At 39.7% G+C, this 24,302-nt stretch overlaps 1 long non-coding RNA gene across 1 annotated transcript; it reads left to right on the top strand.

The window, feature by feature from the left end:
- LOC132068263 (uncharacterized) lies at window positions 1-24,099 on the top strand. Its single transcript, XR_009417363.1, has 2 exons — window positions 1-96; window positions 23,788-24,099. It is a non-coding gene; the product is annotated as an uncharacterized LOC132068263 (long non-coding RNA).
- The last annotated feature ends 203 nt before the right edge of the window (window positions 24,100-24,302 follow it).

Here is a 24,302-nt window from a genome sequence, read left to right as displayed (position 1 = left end):
GGGTTGCAACATAATTCTTCCCAAAGTGATTCAAGCTAGGGTTTGGGTGTTCTTCATTAGAAAAGTGATTTGTTAAACCTTGTTTAACAAATTAAGGTATGTCTCCTTTTTAAAAAAAAACCTTATTTTGAATGTATGTCTCCCTTTTAAAAACATTATTTTGAATGTATGTCTCCCTTTTAAAAACCTTATTTTGAATGTATGTCTCCCTTTTAAAAATCTTATTGTGATTTGTATGTCTCTTTAAAAATAAAATCCTTTTTGAATATAAAGGTAATTGATATGTCTCTTTTGCAAACTCTCTTGAAAGATTGATTCTTTATAAAAGCATGTGTTGAATGATATGATGAATTGGTTTCACACTCTCGAAATTTATTACATGTTTTGATTAATGGTTAATGTGCGTGAGGGGACAAGCCCACATTAAATCTAGATTGTAACAAACCCTATATATGTATGTGATATTATGAATCATTTTCTTCTATAAGAGATGATCAGTGATGATGGTTAATTTTTGGTATTGATGATTTTACAAAGGAACTATGATAAAGTAATTATCTATGATATTATGGATTTTCGTAATGGCATAATGAACTTTAATGCTATTTGATGGTGTGACTATTTGAGACAAATTGTGAATCGGCTTCTATGCTATGAATTTGGTTGTTGTGTTTGGCCTAGCTACTCGGGAGGAAGGGTAGCCACTATGGATCCTAGTGTGGTAATTGCCTAGCCATTCGGGAGGAAGAGTGGCCACACCGGGTTCGCTACCCGGGTGTGATTCAAGCCTAGCTATTCGGGGGAAGGATAGCCACCGCCGGGTTCGCTACCCGGGGTGTGATTCAAGCCTAGCTATTCGGGAGGAAGGATAGCCACCGCGTACTACATAATCCGGTGTGATGTATGCCTAGCTATTCGGGAGGAAGGATAGCCACCGCGTACTACATAGTCCGGTGTGATTATGCCTAGCTATTCGGGAGGAAGGATAGCCACCGCGTACTACATAGTCCGGTGTGATTTATGCCTAGCTATTCGGGAGGAAGGATAGCCACCGCGTACTACATAGTCCGGTGTGATTTATGCCTAGCTATTCGGGAGGAAGGATAGCCACCGAGAATTATATGTTCCGGTGTGGTGCGCTATACGTGATATTCTTGATTCTTGGGCCTGTATTGGCATGTGTGACATTCTTATTCTCTTATGGAATTGTTGATGACTATCTTAATTGATTAAAAAAGGGCATATTTGAAGTTGTAACTTAACAAGAGGCTTTATAAGTGGGTTTTGATACTTATTATTGAGATGCATAAACCGAATAATCGCCTTACGTTGATTTCATATGATTTTCAAGACTGATTTCTTCATGTATTATTTTACTTTATTTTCGTATTATTCATTGTCCCCGAGGCACTCACTGAGTACGAAGTACTCAGGCATACCATTGTTGTTTTTGATGGTATGTTAGGTAACGGGGAAGAGCAGGTTCGTGATACTCCAGGTGCTTAGGAAGGACTTCTTTGTTGCGGATAATTTGGTGAGCCCACACATTCGTTCGTGGGACACCCCGTTGATTTACTTATTTGTTACGTTAGTTACCCGGCCGCGTCCCGATGAGTCAGACTATTAATCCTTTATCTTAGAAGCTCCCTAATATACATTTGTGGGTAGTTATTGAGTTATTAATTAACTCTTGGGCACGTTGTTATGTTTGACAAGTATAGATAACTAAAGACTTCCGCTGATTTAATTCTTATATGCGTGATTCGTTTACCTTTATTTTATAAACCGGGTTGGAGGCGAATGTTGAACACGGCGGGTTCAAGTATTATTATGGTGTTGCTTAGGTTCTTCCGATGTTGGTCGTGACGTCGGATCGGTCACGTCTAGGGTGGGTTTGGGGCGTGACGGTGACCCCCGGTGAGGCGCTGCCCACTGGTCCGATTGCCACCCCTTCCCCATGCCACTGTCCAGCCGCCTATCCCCGCTCCCCGTCCCACCATGGTCACCCGCAACCAACGAGGTATTGTCAAGTCTAAACGTCAGTTTAACTTACATACCACAGTTACGAAATCTCCTCTACCTCATAACCCATCGGCCGCTCTTCGTGACCCGAATTGGAAAATGGCTATGAATGATGAATTTGATGCTCTTGTTACGAATAAGACGTGGGATTTGGTCCCCCGTCCACCTAATGTTAATGTTATTCATTCTATGTGGATTTTTACTAATAAAGAAAAGTCTAATGGTGATTTTGAGAGGCATAAAGCCCGACTTATAGGTGATGGCAAAACTCAGCAAGTTGGCATTGACTGTGGTGAGGCGTTCCAGTCCGGTGGTGAAACCGGCAACTATCCGCACTATTCTTAGTCTTTCTTTGTCAAAGCATTGGCCTATACATCAACTGGATATGAAGAATGCTTTTTGTTATACCTCGGAACTTTGGGTTGCTGAGCGGCGAAGGGACTAACGGAAGTTAAGATGAACATGATGTCCCTATAAGTAAGAAGGGATACTTAATAATCTTAGTTAATATTTTAAAGAAGTTAAAGGCAAGGGAGGAAAAGTTCGTTAAAGGAAACTTCACCGCAGTCCTGCAAAAAGGGGGTTCGACGATCGTCCTTTGTACCGTCGAACAAGTCGACGCCCATCGATGGCGCCGTAAAACTGAGCTGGAACGAAGACCATTCGACGAACAGGTCGACGCTCCGTCGATCAATTCGACGGACCGTCCTTCTCACCGTCGAATAAGAAGAAAAGATAGATTTCTCACTGGAAATTTGATGACTTCGACGCTTGGATCGATGCTCCATCGATCCAATCGACGCTTCGTCGATCGCACTGTACATCTCGGACGGGACTGATTTCATGAATTAATATAAGACCCCTCCTCTATTTTTATTTCATTTCATCTTTCACTCTCTTCTCTCCAAGAACTCTCTAGAACCTTCTCTACCATTCATCCACAAGAAATCAAAGGAAAACCATGGTCAACTACACCAAATCCATGAAATCAAGTTTATGAAACCTATTGAAAGTTCATCTAAGCCAAGAAAACTCAAGAAGAGTGAGTTAGGGTTTTGGTGCAAGAAGAGAAGTTTCACTCAAAGGTTGTTCATCCATCATCTAAGGCAAGTTTTATGACCCTATATGATTTGAGTGGTTGAAAGTGGAAACACTTGAATTGTGAAAAAACATAGAAATTGGGTCATGAGTGTATGAATAGTGATTGGAATGAATTATGAGTGTTGGTATGCTATGATTGTGAATATGTTATAAGTGACATTTAGACCATGGAATAAGTATTATATATGAGAAAAAGCGACAACGAGTTATAATCATAATTGTGGAAAAATCTAAGAGAAATGGTGAATTGTGGTAAATGTAGATAAATGATGATTGTTGTTGCTATATTGTGGATGTTGTTATTAACGTTGGGAGTTGATATAGACTGTGGGAAAAGTAATAAAAACAAAGGAAGTGCTGCCCAATTTTCTCTAGAAATAGTGAAATGTTCTTATAGCCGAGTAACTAATGTTAATGCGATTCCTCTCGAAGGTTGAAACACCAAAGATCGAAGGAGGACAATCAAGCGATAAGATAGTTAAACGACAAAGGTATGTGAGGCTAGTACTTTCCTTCTATGGCATGAACCCTATAATATGACTTTCTTTCTTCTCCATGAATCTCTTAAGTTCTAAAAAGATACGAGCTGATATCCCTAATTAGCTACACAGGGTAATGAGTTAGAGTATAGAAGTCTTAGATGTTCATGATATGATGTCATTATTGCTTACACTCACCTCATATACTATTCCCTCCGAGGTGAGGCAGGATGTTAATGAGTGCTCCATAAGGAGATCGGGGGATCACGACCATACGTCACCCCGATAAAGCATAGTCGTCTTTGAGTCTTTATACATGCACTATGATATGCATATTATGATGATGATATAACACCGCGCCTACTTGGTCGGGCAGTCACCGCTAAGGCGGGCAGCTATACAGCATGGCTAGATGGCATGGCAGACACCACTAGTGGGCGGCAGGAGATGATTCCCCAGACGCGGGAGGCCTGGACGCAGGCTAATGATTATCACACCGATCCGATATGGACGGGCAGCTTATATATATATATTTATGCATTTATGATATGATGATGGTTATGAGTAAGCCAACATGCATCACTTCTTTTCTATATGACAGTCAGATACCGATGTTCCTCATTGATGCTTCCCTTATTTCATTGATGTGATATTATTGCTTATGCCTCTCATACTCAGTACGATGTTCGTACTGACGTCCTTTTTCTTTGGACGCTGTGTTCATGCCCACAGGTAGACAGGGAGGTGAACTTGCTCCAGACTCGTAGGAGCTGTTAACTGTTAAGAGCACTCCATTGTTCCGGAGGTGCTTATGGTTTTCCTTTTATGTACATGTATGTTTTGGGCACGACGGGGTCCTGTCCGGTCCATATGTCTAGTACTCTAGTAGAGGCTCGTAGATACGTAGTGTGGGTGGTATGGTCTCACGAGGTTGCTGCTACGTGTGTGTGTGTGTGTGTGTATATATATATATATATATATATATATATATATATATATATGTATGTATGTATGTATGTATGTATTATTTCAATGACCAAAAGGCTTGTGCATATTTATATTTCGAAGGAAAGATGATTTTCTTGTAATTTGAGTGTAACATTGATAAAAGCATTAGATGATAGTGATAAGCAGTAAAATCGAGGGTGCTCGGTGGTTAGCCCCGGGTACTCGTCGCGGCCCCTGGTCGGGTCATGACAAAAGTGATATCAGAGCAGTTTAGTCGTAGGAAGTGTCTATGAGCCGTGTCTAGTAGAGTCTTGTTTATGGTGTGTTGCGCGCCACACTAATGAATAAGAGGCTACAAGGCATTTAGGAAAAATGACCATCTTTTCCCTTATAAGATCGTGCGATTGAGTCGTGTATAAGATTCTACCCTCCCTAATAGTGTGTTGTGATTTCAGAATGCCGCAAAAGGGAAAAGCTACAGCCGCCCAGAAGGGCAAGACTGCGACAAACAGGCGAGTAGTAAGGGAGTCGCCAACGGATATAGAAGAAGGCGAATCACATAATGAGGCCTTATCCAATGCTTCCTCCACCCCACCTAATGTGGAAAAGCAAATAGGAGCTCCAGCTCCAGTCCCTCCTCCAGTTGCTTCGGGTCAACAAATGACCGAGGCCATACATTTGTTGACACAGTTGGTCGCCGCTCAGGCACAGCGGCAGAATAGGGCCCAAGTGATCGATCAGCCAGCACTAGAGCCCGTGATTTTATGACTTTAAATCCTTTGGAGTTTTTTAGGTCAAAGCCGGAAGAAGACCCGCAAGGTTTCATAGATGAGATGTTGAGGACATTGAAGATTGTCCATGCCTCAGAAATTGAATCCATGGAGTTGGCATCTTATAAGCTCCGGGATGTGGCAGTCTTATAGTATAATAACTGGGTATTGTCAAGAGGAGAGAATGCTCCTCCTCCGGTCTGGCAAGAATTCGTGGATGCTTTTATTCGTCACTACTTGCCACCCGAGGTCAGCCGAGCTAGGGCGGATAGATTTCTAAATTTGAAGCAAGAGAATATGAGTGCTCAGGAGTACAGCCTGCAATTTAATTCCTTAGCTAGGTATGCCCCGACCATGGTGGCCGATATGGGGGATAGGGTACACAAGTTTGTGAGTGGCTTGGGGCCACATTTGTTCAAGGACTGTTTGACGGCTTCGCTACAAGATGGGATGGATATTTCTCGGATACAGGCCCATGCCCAGAATTTAGAGGAGCGACAATAACCACAAAGAAGTGATCGTGATATTGATAGACGGCAAGACAAGAGAGCCAAGTCTATGGGGGCAGGCACTGGTTATAGAGGGGGACCAATGCAGACATATTCCAGATATTCAGGATAGTCGGTGACCAGCACATCTCCTCGGTTCACGAGTAGGAGATTTGATCGCTCCATTCGTTCAGGACAGAGTCAGGGCTTGAGGGCCTTAGATGCTCAGCTCAGGGAAGACTACAGTCAGAGGAGACCCTCAGTACCGCGATGCAGCCAATGCGGTAGACTATAATCCGGACAATGTCACCAAGGTTCAGATGCTTGTTATACTTGTGGTCAGATGGGGCATATGGTGAGAGATTGCCCGTCAGCGAGTGGCAGAGTTGGGGTTCAGCCCACAGGTTCAGCAGCTGGTTCTTCCTCAGTGAGCCCGGTAGGGTAGGCTCCTCAAGTGTCAGTAGGCCGAGGTGGAGGCCGAGGGGCAGCATCTACTTCAGGTGCTACTCAGCCCCGTATATATGCTTTAGCCGGATGAAAGGATCTTGAGTCCTCCCCGGATGTGGTTACAGGTACATTGTGTATACTTTTCTATAATGTATATGCCTTGATAGATCCTGGTTCCACTTTTTCCTATATTACCCTGTACATTGCTGGCCGCATTGGGGTGAAACCTAAGCCAATGAAAACTTTCGAGGTGTCTACTCCGGTTGGTGATCCCGTGATAGCTAGACAAGTGTGTAGAAACTGTGTGATAGTAATGTGTGATCGCCGAACTAAAGCTGATTTAGTTGAGCTTGAAATGTTAGAATTCAATGTGATCACGGGTATGGATTGGTCGGCCTCATGCTATGCTAATGTTGACTGTCGAACAAAAGTAGTTCGGTTCCAATTTCCGAGAGAACCCGTACTGGAATGGAAGGGTAATACAGCGTCTCCAAGAGGTAGGTTTATTTCCTATCTCAAGGCAAGAAAGATGATAGCCAAGGCTACATTTATCATCTAGTCCGAGTTCATGATACCGAAGCTAAGTCGCCAACTTTTCAATCTGTCCCGATAGTAAATGAATTTCCGGATGTATTTCCAGGCCTTCCTCCAGAAAGAGAAATTGACTTCGCCATTGACGTGTTGCCGGACACAAGGCCTATTTCTATTCCTCCTTATCAAATGGCTCCGGCAGAATTGAAAGAGCTAAAGGCGCAATTAAAAGATTTGCTCGAAAAGGGGTTTATCAGGCCCAGTTCATCGCCGTAGGAAGCACCAGTCTTGTTCATGAGAAAGAAAGACGATTCCTTACGAATGTGCATCGATTATAGGCAGTTGAACAAAGTGACGATAAAGAATAAATATCCTCTCCCAAGAATTGATGATTTATTTGATCGAGTCACCGGGGTGCCAAATGGTTTTCTAAAATAGACTTGAGGTCGGGTTATCATCAAGTGAGGGTTAGAGAAGAAGATATTTCTAAGACAGACTTTAGAACGAGATATGACCATTATGAGTTTCGGGTGATGTCGTTTGGGTTGACTAATGCTCCGGCCGTGTTTATGAATTTGATGAATAATGTGTTCAGACCACTCTTGGACTTATTTGTGATAGTATTCATTGATTATATTCTGGTATATTCTCGCACGGAATCAGATTATGGTGATCACTTGCGTATCGTACTTGGAATTTTGCGATGCACGGAAACTATATGCAAAATTTTCAAAGTGCGAGTTTTGGCTAAATTCTGTAACGCTTCTGGGCCATGTCATCTCAGACGATGGTATGTGAGTTGATACTCAGAAAATTGAAACGGTAAAGAATTGGCTAAGGCCTACGACACCTACCGAAGTTCGTAGTTTTCTGGGATTGGCAGGTTATTATGAAAGGTTCATGGAGGGCTTTTCATCTATTTTAGCTCCATTGACAAAGCTAACCCAAAAGTCAGCTAAATTTCAATGGAATGATGCTTGTGAACACAGTTTTCAAACGTTGAAGGACAGATTAACCTCAGCCCCAGTCTTAACACTTCCAGAAGGGTCCGATGGTTATGTAGTATACTGCGATGCTTCCGGTGTTGGGTTAGGGTGTGTGTTGATGCAGCACGATAAAGTTATTGCTTATGCCTCGAGACAGCTGCGGAAGCATGAAAAGAACTACCCAACTCATGATCTTGAATTGGCTGCAGTTATTCATGCGTTGAAGATATAGAGGCATTATTTGTATGGTGTGTGTGTTGATATCTATATAGATCACAAAAGTCTCCAATACATTTTCAAACAGAAAGAGTTGAACTTACGACAGAGGCGGTGGTTAAAATTGCTGAAAGATTATGATGTGAATATTTTATACCATATCGGAAAGGCAAATATAGTAGCTGATGCGCTTAGCCGCCGATCCATGGGTAGTTTATGTGAAGTTCCCCCGGTAAGGAAAGAAATGGTTCATGAGCTTTACTAACTAGCTAATCTTGAAGTACGTGTGGTAGATTCGGGTAGTGCGGGGATTGGTATTAATGATCCCGCAGTTTCGTCTCTGAATGCGGAAGTGAAAGAGCGTCAGTATGAAGATCCGAGGTTGAGCCACTATAAAGACACATTTCATGAAAAAGAGAGATCTCCATTTAAAACAAAGATTTCGATACCGTGGCAGGCACATGTGTTCCAATTCTATAAGAAGCCCATTACTCTCGGTATTCTATTCACCCAGGCGCAACAAAGATGTACCACGACCTCAAATTGATATATTGGTGGGATGGCATGAAAAGAGACATAGCAGAGTTTGTAGCCCAATGTCCAAATTGCCAACAAGTAAAGGTCGAGCACCAGAAGCCAGGAGGGCTATTGCAAGTAATAGAAATCCCTACTTGGAAGTGGGAAGTTATCAATATGGATTTCATTGTGGGATTGCCCCGCTCCCAAGACAAGTATGACTCTATATGGGTGATCGTGGACAGATTAACAAAGGCATCTCATTTTCTTCTAGTCAGGACCACATACCCCGCAGAAGATTATGCGAGGTTGTATCTCAAGAAAATTGTGCGACTCCATGGTGTTTCATTATCCATTATTACAGATAGAGGGGCGAAGTTTACAGCCAAGTTCTGGAAATCCTTTCAAGAAAGTCTAGGTACCCAAGTGAAGCTCAGTACAGCATTCCATCCGCAAACTAATGGGCAGGCCGAACGTACTATTCAGACCTTGGAAGATATGATCCGAGCGTGTGTGCTAGATTTCGGTAGTAGTTGGGATGATCACCTACCCCTTATTGAGTTCGCTTATAACAATAGCTACCATTCTAGTATCCAGATGGCTCCGTATGAAGCCCTATATGGAAGAAAGTGCAGATCCTCGATTGGGTGGTTTGAAAGAGGAGAGGTACAATTAATAGGTCCTGAATTGATTCAGCAGGCGGTAGAAAAAGTCAAAGTGATCCGGGATCGATTGCTGACAGCCCAAAGTCGCAAAAAGTCTTACACGGACAACCGTCGGCGAGAATTGGAATTTCAGGGTTGGTGATTGGATATTTTTGAAGGTGTTGCCAATGAAAGGATTCGATAAGAAATTGAAATTCAGTCCACCTACATTGGACCTTACAAGATTATCCGTAAGGTCGGCCAAGTAGCCTATGAATTGGATATGCCTTCAGAGCTTGAATCATTTCATCCAGTCTTTCATGTCTCAATGCTCCGCAAGTATGTTAGAGATCCCAAGAGAATTGTTCCAGTAGATGATGTACAAGTGACGGAAAAGCTAGTCTATGAAGAGGTACCCATTGCCATCGTAGATAGGCAAGTACGAAGACTTCGAAACAAGGAAATAACCTCAGTTAAGGTCCTGTGGCGGAATAACAAACGAGAAGAGATGACTTGGAAAACAGAAGAGAAAATGAAATGCAGGTATCCACACTTATTCCAACCCCCAGGAGAGGTCCAAGAAGAAGCGTCGGCAGTACAAGGTATGAATGCAGTAAATGAAGTGTAATAATTAGAGTATCTGAATACCCCTATTTCCATCATTACTCAGAAATTATGTTCCCTATTTTCGGCAATTTTCATAAGTCTTTCTTAGAGTTTTATTGTATTGTAGCCCTGTGAGGCAGATTATTATGGGTTGTTGTGATAGGATGGTAGCGCTATATTACAGGGGAAACTCTGGCAAAATTTTTGTAGAATTCCCGAGTACTTAACATTCGAGGACGAATGTTCTAAAAGGGGGGAAGAATGTTACACCTCGGAACTTTGGGTTGCTGAGCGGCGAAGGGACTAACGGAAGTTAAGACGAACATGATGTCCCTAAAAGTAAGAAGGCATATTTAATAATCCTAGTTAAAATTTCAAAGAAGTTAAAGGCAAGGGAGGAAAAGTCCGTTAAATGAAATTTCACCGCAGTCCTGCGAAAAGGGGGTTCGACGGTCGTCCTCTGTACTGTCGAACAAGTCGACGCCCGTCGATGGCGCCGTAAAACTGAGCTGGAACGAAGACTATTCGACGAACAGGTCGACGGACCGTCCTTCTCACCGTCGAATGAGAAGAAAAGACAGATTGCTCACCGAAAATTTGATGACTTCGACTCCTGGATCGATGCTCCGTCGATCGTACCGTACATCTCGGACGGGACTGATTTCATGAATTAATATAAGACCCCTCCTCCATTTTTATTTCATTTCATCTTTCACTCTCTTCTCTCCAAGAACTCTCTAGAACCTTCTCCACTATTCATCCACAAGAAATCAAAGGAAAACCAAGGTCAATTACACCAAATCCATGAAATCAAGTTTATGAAACCCATTAAAAGTTCATCTAAGCCAAGAAAACTCAAGAAGAGTGAGTTAGGGTTTTGGTGCAAGAAGAGAAGTTCCACTCAAAGGTTGTTCATCCATCATCTAAGGTGAGTTTTATGACCCTTTTATATGGTTTGAGTGGTTGAAAGTTGAAACACTTGAATTGTGAAAAGACATAGAAATTGGGTCATGAGTGTATGAATAGTGATTGGAATGAATTATGAGTGTTGGTATGTGTCATACCCTATTTCAACCGGGGTCAAAATAGTTTACAACATCCCGGTAATTCCGGGATTAATTAAAGTTAGGAATCGCCACTTAATTAACTATGGTGAATTAGGGCACCTAAGATTATTAAAGTATTTATCTAAAATTGATTTTAAAAAGTCTGCGAAACTTAAGATTCTAGGTAAAGGTTCAACTTACCTAGAGGGAAGGTATTAGGCATCCTCTAAGTTCCATTAATAATGGTTAATCCGACCAGACTCAAATTTAATTAGGCTAAGAATGTAGATATAACATTTTACAATATTTAAGAAAATATCTTTGTAAGTAGTGTTAAAGTTATTGATGGACATCTAAGAATGTTATTTGAAATAGGACTTGTGGAAAAATAAAAGTATGAATTACGCTTGGAAAAGAATTCATCACTATTAGAAATGGTAAGTTATGGCCTTTAAATAGAATTACCATAAAACCTAAAAAGTTTTATAAAATGTTAAGTTATTATTTAAAGTAGGTGGATAGTCTTTAGTAGGACACTTATGTTAAACTACGACTGGGCAAGTACGAATTTGGAAGGCCAATTTTAAAATCAGTACAATGTGGTAAACTAATCACTTATCCAATTCCATATGTCTAAATGTCGTATTCTATGTAAGAGGAAGTACTCTATTAATATCTAAAGTGAAACCTTAAATGAAACTTAGCTTTAAATTATAGTAACTTAAGTCTTAGCAATTAGTCATACAAATACAAATAAAGGTTAGTCACGCCAAACATATAAACAAGCATCATCAACAAATACGTTAGCCAAAATAAACTCCCGACACAAAGATTGGATTATTTCGTAATTTCTCTTTGAGCGATGTAAGACTTGAAATGGTCAGGGATGCACGGCTCCATGTGATAGCGGCGTCGTTGAGTCTCAAAGTTGGACTCTTCGGCTCCGGTTTTCATGCAATAAAGAAAGAACAAAATGAAGAATTAGCAAAAGGAAATTTAATTCTCAACAACTATGGAAAGTAAAATAGATGCCGCTAAACAATTAATTCCAAGCTAATGTCCACTAACTCACCATGCCATGACTAGTCACATTTTCACCACCCAATGTTAAGAATGATGACAAAACCGAAGGTTAAGGAGATGCTAAAGGATACTAGAGCAGACAGCTAATCAGAAAGTACTAGTCATACTTCCAACGGAAAGAGTAATAAGGCCAATACACAATAGGTCTTGAAACTACCAAGCATGCCACTCCATCAACAGTGCAATGAGCTTCTCAAATAGACATATGAACAAATATCATAATATTTTAATTTGATGTCCTGATCAAGATCTAGAGCGGGTGCTAATATTATTACCAGATTACAGCCTACTACCCTTATAACCAAGTGTCATCGAGGAACATAATATCATACGTGATAACTGCCCAATAATTGATGAAAAATAGCACAGAGGACTACAAAAAGGAAAAGATAAGAATGTCTAGTGATAAAAAACTTGCAACAAGAGAGATTCCTAGTCATCCCACTGAAAACTTAAGGACAGACAGATAGCATACAATTAGAAAATAGATTGAAAGAATGCTAATCGCTTATCACAAAAAAACAAAAGTTACTTTTTATAAGCCGGCATTAAGCAGGAAAACAGCACTTCAGTCGAAAGCCACTAAAAGGAAACATATTTTAATCAAAAGCCACTATCAAACTCTTTAGCTATATTCTAATCCCAAAAGGACATCCTAAACCAAATGAATTCGTTGTTTAAGCCTAACGCTACATTATCCTAAGTTGGACTTAATCACAAGGTAAGAAATCAAATCCACTCATCCTGTATGGGTTTAAAGATGCTTGAACATGCTTCAATGGCAACTTCTTCTCGGATTAAACAAAAAGGGCATACTTTAAGTGGATCTCGGGGTTGTTATGTTTGATCAAGAAAGTAAGGGACATCTGGTTTTTTAAAGCAGTCGAGTCGCTGATCAGATTAGATTCTTGGTACAAAACCATACATGATTAGAGGGACTGTATATACAATACGTTGTTCAAGCACATTCGAATTACAGTTCTGTTTGAAAAAGTAATACTAAATGCCTATGCATTTTTAATCACTATTTTGAAAGTAGCTACATCATAAGTGACCAACGAATTCCCCAAACACATGACCTGCAGGATTAGAAGTACTGCATTGATGGACAAAACCAAACAGACTTCTAACGACATCGTGCTAAAATGAGGCTGAATAACTAATGGTGCCTACATGGACACATGATTTCATTCAAATGAAGGGTGCACAATATAGTCAAGCAAGATGTAAACCTAAACATGATTAGTAATTTACCGAATTATAGACTAATCACACATATTAACTGAACATGAGCGACGATCTCGCGTAATCAGACAACACAACAACCAGTCACAGGGGAACTTAAAAAAAAAACTAGAATTAAACTACTAAACTAAGACATAAACGCACAGATGCTACCAACTATTTAATTGCAAAGACAACCAAACTAAACTAGAACATGAACCTGTAAATATCATTAGAACTGAAACTACACTAACTAATCATGGGCATGCATAACACTACTAAATTGCCAACTGAGACTCAATCGACTGAACACCAAACCTGGGAGTACACCTAAACACTTGTTGGATTACTAAAACGAAATTAAACTTAATTAAAGAAGGATTGTTTACTTTCTTCGAGTACACTAACATGCTAGCACACAACATTACACAAGAACAAAAATTATACTAAATGAACCCATGAATACATAATACCACAGGATAAGCTAAACTAACACACGAACCCAAATTAAGTTAAACACGAAAAATACTAAAAATAAAGAGAAGGAGAAAGGTTTACCGACCTTTTGTGGGTACAGTGAACGGGGTCGTCGAGGTCTCGAACTCGAACGAATTCAAAATTAGAGTTAAGTCGAATACCTTTGTCGCGGCTAAAGTTCACCGGAAAAGGAAAACAAGTTTGGAAGATAGTTTTTGCATTTCTAAAGACGCTGAGTGATCCCCCCTTTCAAATGAGTAATGAAACGAATATTTATAGTAGACTTCTAGGGTTTCTCCCCGGGTTCAAAATGAGCGGGATTCCCAGTTTTGAATTTTTCAAAAAACGAATCAAAATGGATCCGTTGAAATCCCCATAGGCCTTCACGTGCGTGATTTGTCTTCAGATTATTTGCCCGAGGTGGACCCCCTGTTCTTTTTGGATCTGTTACCTTTTGGAGTCGAGAATCGGAAGCCCTTTGTATTGTGATGACAGGACAAACGTGGGTGACAAATTTGGTACGAAAATGTGGTAGACAAACCTGTTTATGGCTAAAGAGGGCTAAGGTTTCGCTGGAAATGGAAGGGGAGGAGAGAGGTTGAGCGAGAGAGAGAAAGAAGAGAAAGAGAGGGCTGCGGCTGTTCTCTTTTGTCATTAGGTTTTTTTTCTTCAGTTGAGCAATAGCAGTGGGCCGGGTCGGATGACATGGGTAATGGGCTGAACTCGCCTGGTGGGCTGGTTGGGTAAGAAACGGGTGTGGGCTGCTGAGTTGAAAACAAATGGGCTATCTCATGGCTATGTGCTTGGTCTTCTCCATATTCTAATCCAATTCCTCATGTTTCTTTATAGCAATTTATAACTTGAAAAGTATATGTAACAATCACACAATTAGTAATTAATAGTAATAAGGATACAATTCAATTTTACTAATTCACTAATAATAGCAAAACTATAAATATATAGATAATGTAATAATAGAGTAAGAAATATTATCTAGCTTAACTTTATGATTAATAAGCGATAAATAGGTGGTAATGTGAGGGTGATATTAAAATAGTAATTATAATAACGTGACGATACTTACAAATAATAATAGCAATAGTAATAACATAGTAGTGAATAAAAGTATTTAGATTAACAATAAAATTAGAAGCCCAAGGAAATAAATTAGAATAAAAGAGGGACAAAATTAGGTGTCAACAGTATGCTGTGATTGTGAATATGTTATAAGTGACCTTTAGACCATGGAATAAGTATCATATATGAGAAAACGCGATAACGAGTTATAATCATAATTATGGAAAAATCTAAGAGAAATGGTGAATTGTGGTAAATGTAAATAAATGATGATTGTTGTTGCTATATTGTGGATGTTGTTATTAACGTTGGGAGTTGATATAGACTGTGGGAAAAGTAATATAAACAAAGGAAGTGCTGCCCAATTTTCTCTAGAAATAGTGAAATGTTCTTATGGCCGAGTAACTAATGTTAATGCGATTCCTCTCGAAGGTTGAAACACCAGCATCGAAGAAGGACAATCAAGCGATAAGATAGTTAAACGACAAAGGTATGTGAGGCTAGTCCTTTCCTTCTATGGCATGAATCCTATAATATGACTTTCTTTCTTCTCCATGAATCTCTTAAGTTCCGAAAAGGTACGAGCTGATATCCCTAATTAGCTACACAAGGTAATGAGTTAGAGTATAGAAGTCCTAGATGTTCATAATATGATGTCCTTATTGCTTACAGTCACCTCATATACTGTTTCCTCCAAGGTGAGGCAGGATGTCAATGAGTGCTCCATAAGAAGATCGGCGGATCACGACCATACGTCACCCCAATAAAGCATAGTCGTCTTTGAGTCTTTATGCATGTACTATGATATGTATATTATGATGATGATATAACACCGTGCCTACTTGGCCGGGCAGTCACCGCTAAGGCAGGCAGCTATACACCATGGCCAGATGGCATGGGCAGACACCACTAGTGGGCTGCAGGAGATGATTCCCCGGACGCTGGAGGCCTGGACGCAGGCTAATGATTATCACACCGAACCGATATGGACGGGCAGCTTATATATATATATATATATATATTTATGCATTTATGATATGATGATGATTATGAGTAAGCCAAAGATGCATCACTCCTTTTCTATGTGACAGCCAGATACAGATGTTCCTTAATACGACACAAAATATGATATTTGTGCCAAATATCACCACCCCCCACTTAGACTTTGCTCGCCCTCGAGCAAACACAAACTAACATCAGACTACACTTTTAGCTCACCCATTCAAACAGGTCTGCAACGGGATTCGCTAGTATGGCTATTTTTGAAGAAAGATGTTCAAAACCAAAACAATGACCCAAATTGCGAAAGCCATGCCAAAGATTTTAAAAGCCTCATTTTCAATACCAAGTACTTCTTCTCAAAGAAAAAAGTTGACTCAACGACACCACTTTAACGTATATAGGCAACCTTATGATCAAGAGATCAACACTTCACCACTCTATTGCTAATTATGTGCCCTCACCTCAACAAAGTGGTCCATATCTCATCAAGAATCACATATGTTTAAGCCAATGGACCTGAAATCAATAAGTACGCTCACTCTCACAAAGAACATCACATGTAGAATACGACATACCATATGCTTGCCCGTAGTGTAACCACTCTACTAATACAAGTAAGACGAACCTAGAATCAAGTAGGACTTCGAGGGTTGTAATGTAGGCTAAGAGACGGGCAGGACTTATTTGGATAATAGTGACTAACCTCCCTAAGCACTTTAATACTTATACTTTTATCATTCTTGCACAATTTCTTCATTAGCCCTTATTCAATACCATCCATCCTTTAAATTTCTCCCAATTCACCTATTTTCTTTGTTTAAGCACCACTCTCTTTTTTTTTTTTTTTTTTTTAACACTCACACAAGTTAGACGGGAAACTTTTTCGCTACATTTTTTCTGTCTTTTTCAGATATCTTTCTTTTCTCTTCTTTTTTTTTTTTTTCAATTCCCAACTAACAAGTGAATTAGTTCTTTTCATTCAAAGACTCTCATTGTCTTCCTAGATTACAGTTAACAACCATTTCCCCTCTTTATTTCACATCCCAACTCCCATTATACATGTAAATGATTAAAGTGCTCATAGAGTATTTGGATCAAAAATCGAGCTTTATAGAACGAAGGGTAAAGGCTAATTAATCGCTATCAAAGAAAAGGCTACAGGCTCAAAAAGGTTAACTAGGGTGCTATTTGCAAGTTGGTGGGATAACTTTTTAGGCTTTTTAGTGACTAATCAAAAAAACGCCTCTATCACTTTCTAGGCTCAACCAAACTTCATTTCGCTTTGTGAACACACAGGGCAAGTTCTAGACGTCAATACCAAACATGGATACAAACGAAAACCCTTACACACACATGGCACACAATCAACGCAAAAGGGATCCGGTTGTCCCTCGAATCAAATAGCAATGAAAAACAACAATGCAAAGTGGGTCATACGAGTCACAAAAATCATTTTCAAGTGCTTTCAAGAAAAGTGATACAATTTCACGGTATGTTTTCACAAAAAATTTTAAGATCACTCATATGCCAATACTTCACCTAACCCGTGCACCTAGCATTTGAATACACCTATCCTAAGGACTAATTTTCCCTCAAGTAGGTTGTCATCCACCCGTCTCAGGAAAAGCTCTTTCTATGACTTAAAAAAAAAATCTACCTACGCCCGGTTCAAAGGCCCCCCCCTCGGAAAAGAACCGAGGCCATAAGAAAACCAAAGGGGGTGGATGATGAATGCCTACTGATGAAGGACTTAACAAGTTATCAAAGAAAAATAAAGAACCAAAAATCTTTTTGCAATTCTTTTTTTGAGTTTTCTATTAATTTTTTTTTCTCGACACTAAGCCGCAAAACTACCAAAAAAAAAATCCTAAGGCATACTAATCATCATCCGCAACCTTAAAACATGTTGTTACAAACCAGGGACGTATTTTCCCACCCCACACTTAAAATTATGCAATGCCCTCAATGCATATATATTTGAAAACAAACAAAGCTTAAGTACGGTAAGTAAGGTAAGAAATACTCCCTGGGGCCCACTAGGGCCTAGCTAGCAACATGCTCTCCTCATCAAGGGGCGAATGACCCCACACTTAAAACTCTGGCATGCTTCTCAGCTTTCAACTTTGGATACTCAGACTTCCCCTAATCGTCGTGGAACGACATGAATCAACTTTTTCCTCCACCTCGAACTTATGAATTTCACCCCTAATTTTGCATTCAATTTTCTATCACGCTTCTGGGGCGATGGTGTAAAAATAAAGGAACCAAGCAATAGATATCGTTTCTTGAACATCTTGGCCCTTAAGTAAGGAATGTTGCTTTGTGTTTTCGGTGCGGTAAATTTTAGGATGTAAGGCTCTTGTTCATCATCTATATACTTCTTCATCAACGTGGAAGGCTCGATTTCCATGTCGCCAACCACGCATAATGTAGAAAAATGTTTAGAACGAGGCCCAACTCACCCTAACTCTAAAACTGCATTATTTCTGACATCCTCACTTTTGTATACCTCCTCAACAATGACATCATCAACAAAGATCTGATCGAATGGTTGGAATTCCTCTATCTGCTCCATATGCGGGCCACTATCCAAGGTAATATGTGGTTGGGCATCAGACGCCTCAACCTTTTTATTCATTTGTGCCTGCAAGCCATGGATATCTGAGCCAAATTGGTTTATCTCTTGTTCGAGCTCAGCTCTACCTTCTATCAGTTGTGTAGCCATGTTTGTAAGACCATCACGGAGAAACCCATAAAATTTCAGTTGTTGAGCTTATTCTGTTACCCAAGATTGGCTCACTATCTCTGCTTCTTCAAAGCTATCTACTTGTGGGAACTCGCTCTCTTCTTCTTTCGAGGTTCTTCGAGTATTGGCTAAGCCTCGTAACTTGTAGATCATTACAAGTTTTGGCCTCTACCGCATCTCTCGCGAGTTTGGCATGAATCCTCTCTATGGCTTTCCACATTTCTGCATTTTGCTCTCTCATTAATGCATCATGCTCCATCATTTGCTCCCCTATTTGCTTCATTATATCGCTAACCTGAGCAAGACTTTTCGCATCCTCCACTTCATTACTACTGTCAACATCACAAATAACAGGAGAATCATAATATGGGCTCGGGGATGGGGAGTGAGAGTTAGGACAACCATTCCAATGACCGTCTTGACCACCACATATATTACAAATATTTCACTCAAAAGATTGGGAAGGTGCACACATAGTTTTCCCGGAAATATTTTGACAGTGTTGCCACAAGTGGGGTCCTCCACAAATCAAACAAGGATCACCAAAATAAGAACAGCCAATATTCGATCAATTTTTACTCCAAGATGCCATATCAAGCAAACTAACCAAAATACTAACTTAAAAATAAAATAAAATAATAATAAATGAATAAAAAACTTGAATAGAAATTCAAAAATCCAAATTAAAAAAACAAGAATATTGCTAAGTCCCCAAGAACGGCGCCAAAAACTTGTTGCTCCCAAACGCACACGCAAGTATACGTGGTCGTACAAGTAATATAGGCTGACCGTTAAGTGCGTATATCGATCCCACAGACTTAGATTCTACTTTGTTAAACTAATTCAAATTCGGATGAAACTATTCAAGAAAGTGAAAATCAAGATGGTTGTTGAACTAAACTAAAACTGAAAAGTAAACAATTTGTGATAGGTGTTTTTGTAACTGGAATATCTTGACAAAGATTGTAAGAATTATCAGATGAGAGAAAGATCTAGGGTCATAGCTTTCGACAATCCAGTTGATCTTCAGACAATTCCACCTATTTTATTTCCTGGGTTACTAGTTGACGGGTTAATTATACTTTGTGATATTCTCTCGAACTACTCACAAGCCTGTAGATGTTACTATAATGCCTATATCTCTATGGTCATCAGAGGTAACAAGAACGCATTTATTTCTCCGTATTCAACTAAGTAGGGCTAAAGGGTATATCTCTATCCTCAGTAACGAAACGATTAAATCGAACAAACTCTATTTATTCTTATTACGTACGTAAATTCCCTTTCTCAAGTTCAATTCACGCACCACAGATAGTGTCTAACTATTGGCCAGATAATCAAACAATTAAGATCAAGAATAAATAAGCAACCCAAAATATGAAAAATAAATAGATAATAATTGTCATCAAATCAACCTTCAAGTCTTTCGCCACAACCCTAGAATTAAGAAGTTTAGCTACTCATGATTCGATCATAGACAAGAGAATTCATGAATAATCTAGGGTTGAAAAAGATGAAAAATAAAAGAAACCTAGAAAGAGAAACCGAGAACGGTGGCTTACAAATCCTTCAATAGTCCCAGCACATCGTTCCCAGATCTTAAAACGTCTATATATAGGCTAGGGTAAAAATAACAAATAAGGAATCCAAATCCTAGTCTAATCGGGAAAACATCCGCAGATCCCCGCTTTCCTTCACGCGATGCGCCCCGATGGCCTGAAGTTCTGAGGATTCTCGCGATGCTTCCGCATCGGGGAAGTAAAGCGGGGATCTCTTCAGTCGATTAAATCTCCTTTTTGTTCATCCTTTGCGGTCTTCGACTCGTCACCTTAGCAAATCGACATATGCTACGAGTTCCAATCATTTCAAGCACAGTTTTCACCGTTTGTCGTCATCATACCTATACACATGAAATATAACGACCTAAGTTCAAATACGACGGTTACGTCATGAATTAAGCGATAAAAGTCATAAGAAGAAGCTGTAATACGACACAAAATATGATATTTGTGCCAAATATTATTCCTCATTGATGCTTCCTTTATTTCATTGATGTGATATTATTGCTTATGCCTCTCATACTCAGTACAATGTTCGTACTGACGTCCTTTTTCTTTGGACGTTGTGTTCATGTCCACAGGTAGACAGGGAGGTGATCTTGCTCCAGACTCGTAGGAGCTATTAGCTGTTGAGAGCACTCCATTGTTCCAGAGGTGCTTATGGTTTTCCTTTTATGTACATGTATGTTTTGGACACGATGGAGTCCTGTCCCGTCCATATGTCTAGTACTCTAGTAGAGGCTCGTAGATACGTAGTGTGGGTGGTATGGTCTCACGAGGTTGCTGCTACGTGTATATATATATGTACATATGTATGTATTATTTCAATGACCAAAAGGCTTGTGCATATAAAAGTATTTATATTTCGAAGGAAAGATGATTTTCTTATAATTTGAGTGTAACATTGATACAAGCATTAGATGATAGTGATAAGCAAGAAACGGAGGGTGCTCGGTGGTTAGCCCCGGGTACTCGTCGCGGCCCCTGGTCGGGTCGTGACACTTTTCTTCACGATGAGCTCAAGGAAACTGTGTATATGCATCAACCTATGGGTTTTCGGGATCGCACACATCATGATTATGTTTGCTTATTGCGTAAGTCTCTCTATGGGCTTAAGCAGGCTCTACGTGCTTGGTATAGACGATTTGCAGATTGTGTGTTTTCCATTGGCTTCTCTAATAGTAGTTCTGATAATTCTTTGTTCATCTACCATACGGGGACTGAAATGGCATACATTTTACTATATGTTGATGATATTATACTCACTGCATCCTCAGACGTTCTCCGTCATTCCATCATGGAGAGGCTTGGTTTCGAATTTGCTATAAAGGATTTAAGTCCTTTGAATTATTTTCTTCCGATGTTGTTCGTGACGTCGGATGCCGGTCACGTCTAGGGTGGGTCACGTCTAGGGTGGGCGTGACAAGATTGGTATCAGAGCATAGGTTTAAATGTGTCCTAGGAGTTGTCTGTGTCTATGAAGCTGTGTCTAGTGGAGTCTTCCTTGTGTACTCGATCACCGTGATCGAAAGACTACCAGGACATTTATAGGTGTTTCCTATTCTTCTTGATTCTAGATTGTGCTGTAGAGCTTAAAGTCCTTTTTAGGATCGTTCTAATTCGCTCGTTAATTCGTGCCTTTCCTTTTTACTAAAGAACTCTAGAAATTTTGAAATTTGAGGTTTAGTAAAGAATCTTAAGCCATGACTTTCATTCGAGGACGAATGATCTTAAGGGGGGGATAATGTAACACCTCGTAAACTTGAACTAGGTGTGAATGTGTAGAAATCTAGTATTAAGATGATATTAAGTCCATATGAATCCATTCTTGATGAATTCGGGTGGAAGATGTTTTAATTTGAAGTCAAACCAACAATTGAAGTTCTTAAGGCCTCTTAAATTCGCCTAAGTTTTGATAGGTCTGTCTTCTGGGTAATTTTCATGAAAATGTGTTGTGAATTTGGAAAAACTTCCTTCATGAAAGTTGTAGCTCTTTGAAATATCTTTCCAACAATAGGTTACCCAGCCCAAACGGAGCTACCTACAAGGAGTTATGTCCATTTTACCGAACACTATGTAGAACCGACACCCGTCGCATTTTCAGGCGTGTGGGGGCTCGTGCGATGGCCCCGTATCGCGGGCCAATCACGCAAGTCTGAGTATTGAGCTTCAGAATATCACGCGATGGTCCCGTATCGCGTACCCATCGCGTAACAGGTCGGGTTTGGATCAAAAAGTCAGGTTTACGCGTTTTCAGTTATATTTAAGGTTTGGGGTTTATTTCCCCAAAGACCCCATTCACGAAAATTTACCCTAAGAATCAATAAGAACAAGTCCCAAGCCTCAAGAACCACACAAGGTAAGTGTCATCATGATTCTAGGTTGAATTCAAGTTCCTAATCCCTTTCAAACATGATTTTATGATCAAAACCTAGGCTTTGCAACATAATCCCTTCCAAAGTGATTCAAGCTAGGGTTTGGGTGTTCTTCATTATAAAAGTAAATTGTTAAACCTTGTTTAACAATTTAAGGTATGTCTCTTTTAAAAATTATTTTTTTTCTATAAAAGTGATGTGTATGTCTCTTTTGATTTTGGAATGCATGACTTCTTTTCTTGAAAGTTCTCTATTGAATAAAAAGGGTGAGCTTCTCATACAAAACCCTAATGTATGTATCTCTTTTAAAAACTTATTTTAGATGAAAATCTCCCTTTGCAACTATTATTGGAATTATAATCTTATTCAAGATTCTTTAATGAAGGGAAGGGAAAAGTAATCTTTTCATGTTTCTTGAACCCTAATTCATGTCTAAATGATGGTTAATGCGTGTGAGAGGACAAACCCACATTAAACCTAGATTGTAACAAACCCTATATTTGTATAAGATATTATGAAGATTTTCCGCTATGAGAGATGCTTAGTAATGCTAGTAAGAGTTGGTAATGACATTCTCATTGGTGAATTGGGACATGTAAATCTTTGTAAAGAAGTTGTACGTTTTTCAAAGTATTGATTGAAATGACTTATCCTTTCGATATGCATAACGAACTTTAATGTTGTTGATGGTGTGACCACTTTGAGATAAAGTTGTGAATCGGCTTCTATGCCATGGACTTTGTTGTTATGTTTGGCCTAGCTACTCGGGAGGAAGGGTAGCCACTATGGATCCTAGTGTGGTAATTGCCTAGCCATTCGGGAAGAAGAGTGGCCACTACCGGGTTCGCTACCCGGAGTGTGGTTAATGCCTAGCTATTCAGGAGGAAGGATAGCCACCGAGAATGTTATATTCCGGTGTGGTGCGCGGTGACAAGGGAACCCTACGGTCATCCCTTCGATATGATTGATTCTTGGGCCTGTATTGACATGCGTGATTTATGCCTAGCTATTCGGGAGGAAGGATAGCCACCGTGTACTACATAGTCCGGTGTGGTGCGCTATGCGCGATATGATTGATTCTTGGGCCTGTGTTGGCATGTGTGATATCCTTATCCTCTCATGAAACTATTGTTGATAATCCTGATCAATTTGAAAGCATAATGGAAAGTTGTAACTTGGCAACAGATTTTATAAACGGTTTGATAATTCTTATTGGGATACACATGCTGAATACTTATTTTTATATTGATCAGTGGCTTTGTAAACTGTTTAACAAATAATATTAAGAATCACAAAGTGGAATGACTGTTTTTATACTATCTTTTCAGAACTGATTTCTTTATATATTATTATATTTTATTTTTATAATACTTGTTGTCCCTGAGGCACTCACTGAGTACAAAAGTACTCAGGCATACCATTATTACTTTTGATGGTATGTTAGGTGACAAAGAAGAGCAGGTTCGTGATACTTTCGACGCTTAAGAGAACTTGCTGCTGCTGTTGATTTGGTGAGCCCACATCCTTATTCGTGGGACACTCCCGGTTTTATTTATTATTCTAGATTTCCGGGCTGCATCCCCAAGTTAGACGATTGTTGTGTCTCTTAGAAGCTCCATAGATAGTTGTCAGAATTGTGGGTAGGTTGTTAAAGTCTCGTATGACTTAATGGGTGGTTGCCACGTTTGAGACTATTTACTTATAAAGATTTCCGCTGATTTAATACCTGTATTCAGGATGTGTTACATTTAGTTTATCAATTGTTGGAGGCGAATGTTGAACCTGGCGGGTTCAAGTATTATTATTGTGTTGTTTAGGTTCTTCCGATGTTGTTCGTGACGTCAGATGCCGATCACGTCTAGGGTGGGTTTTAGGGCGTGACAATTGGCTTCTCTAATAGCAGGTCTGATAATTCTTTATTCATCTACCATACGGGGACTGAAATGGCATACATTTTAC

Source organism: Lycium ferocissimum, chromosome 8, assembly GCF_029784015.1.
Source record: "Lycium ferocissimum isolate CSIRO_LF1 chromosome 8, AGI_CSIRO_Lferr_CH_V1, whole genome shotgun sequence".
In the NCBI taxonomy this organism is placed as follows: domain Eukaryota; kingdom Viridiplantae; phylum Streptophyta; class Magnoliopsida; order Solanales; family Solanaceae; genus Lycium; species Lycium ferocissimum.
This window is presented reverse-complemented; position numbering and strand designations above follow the sequence as displayed.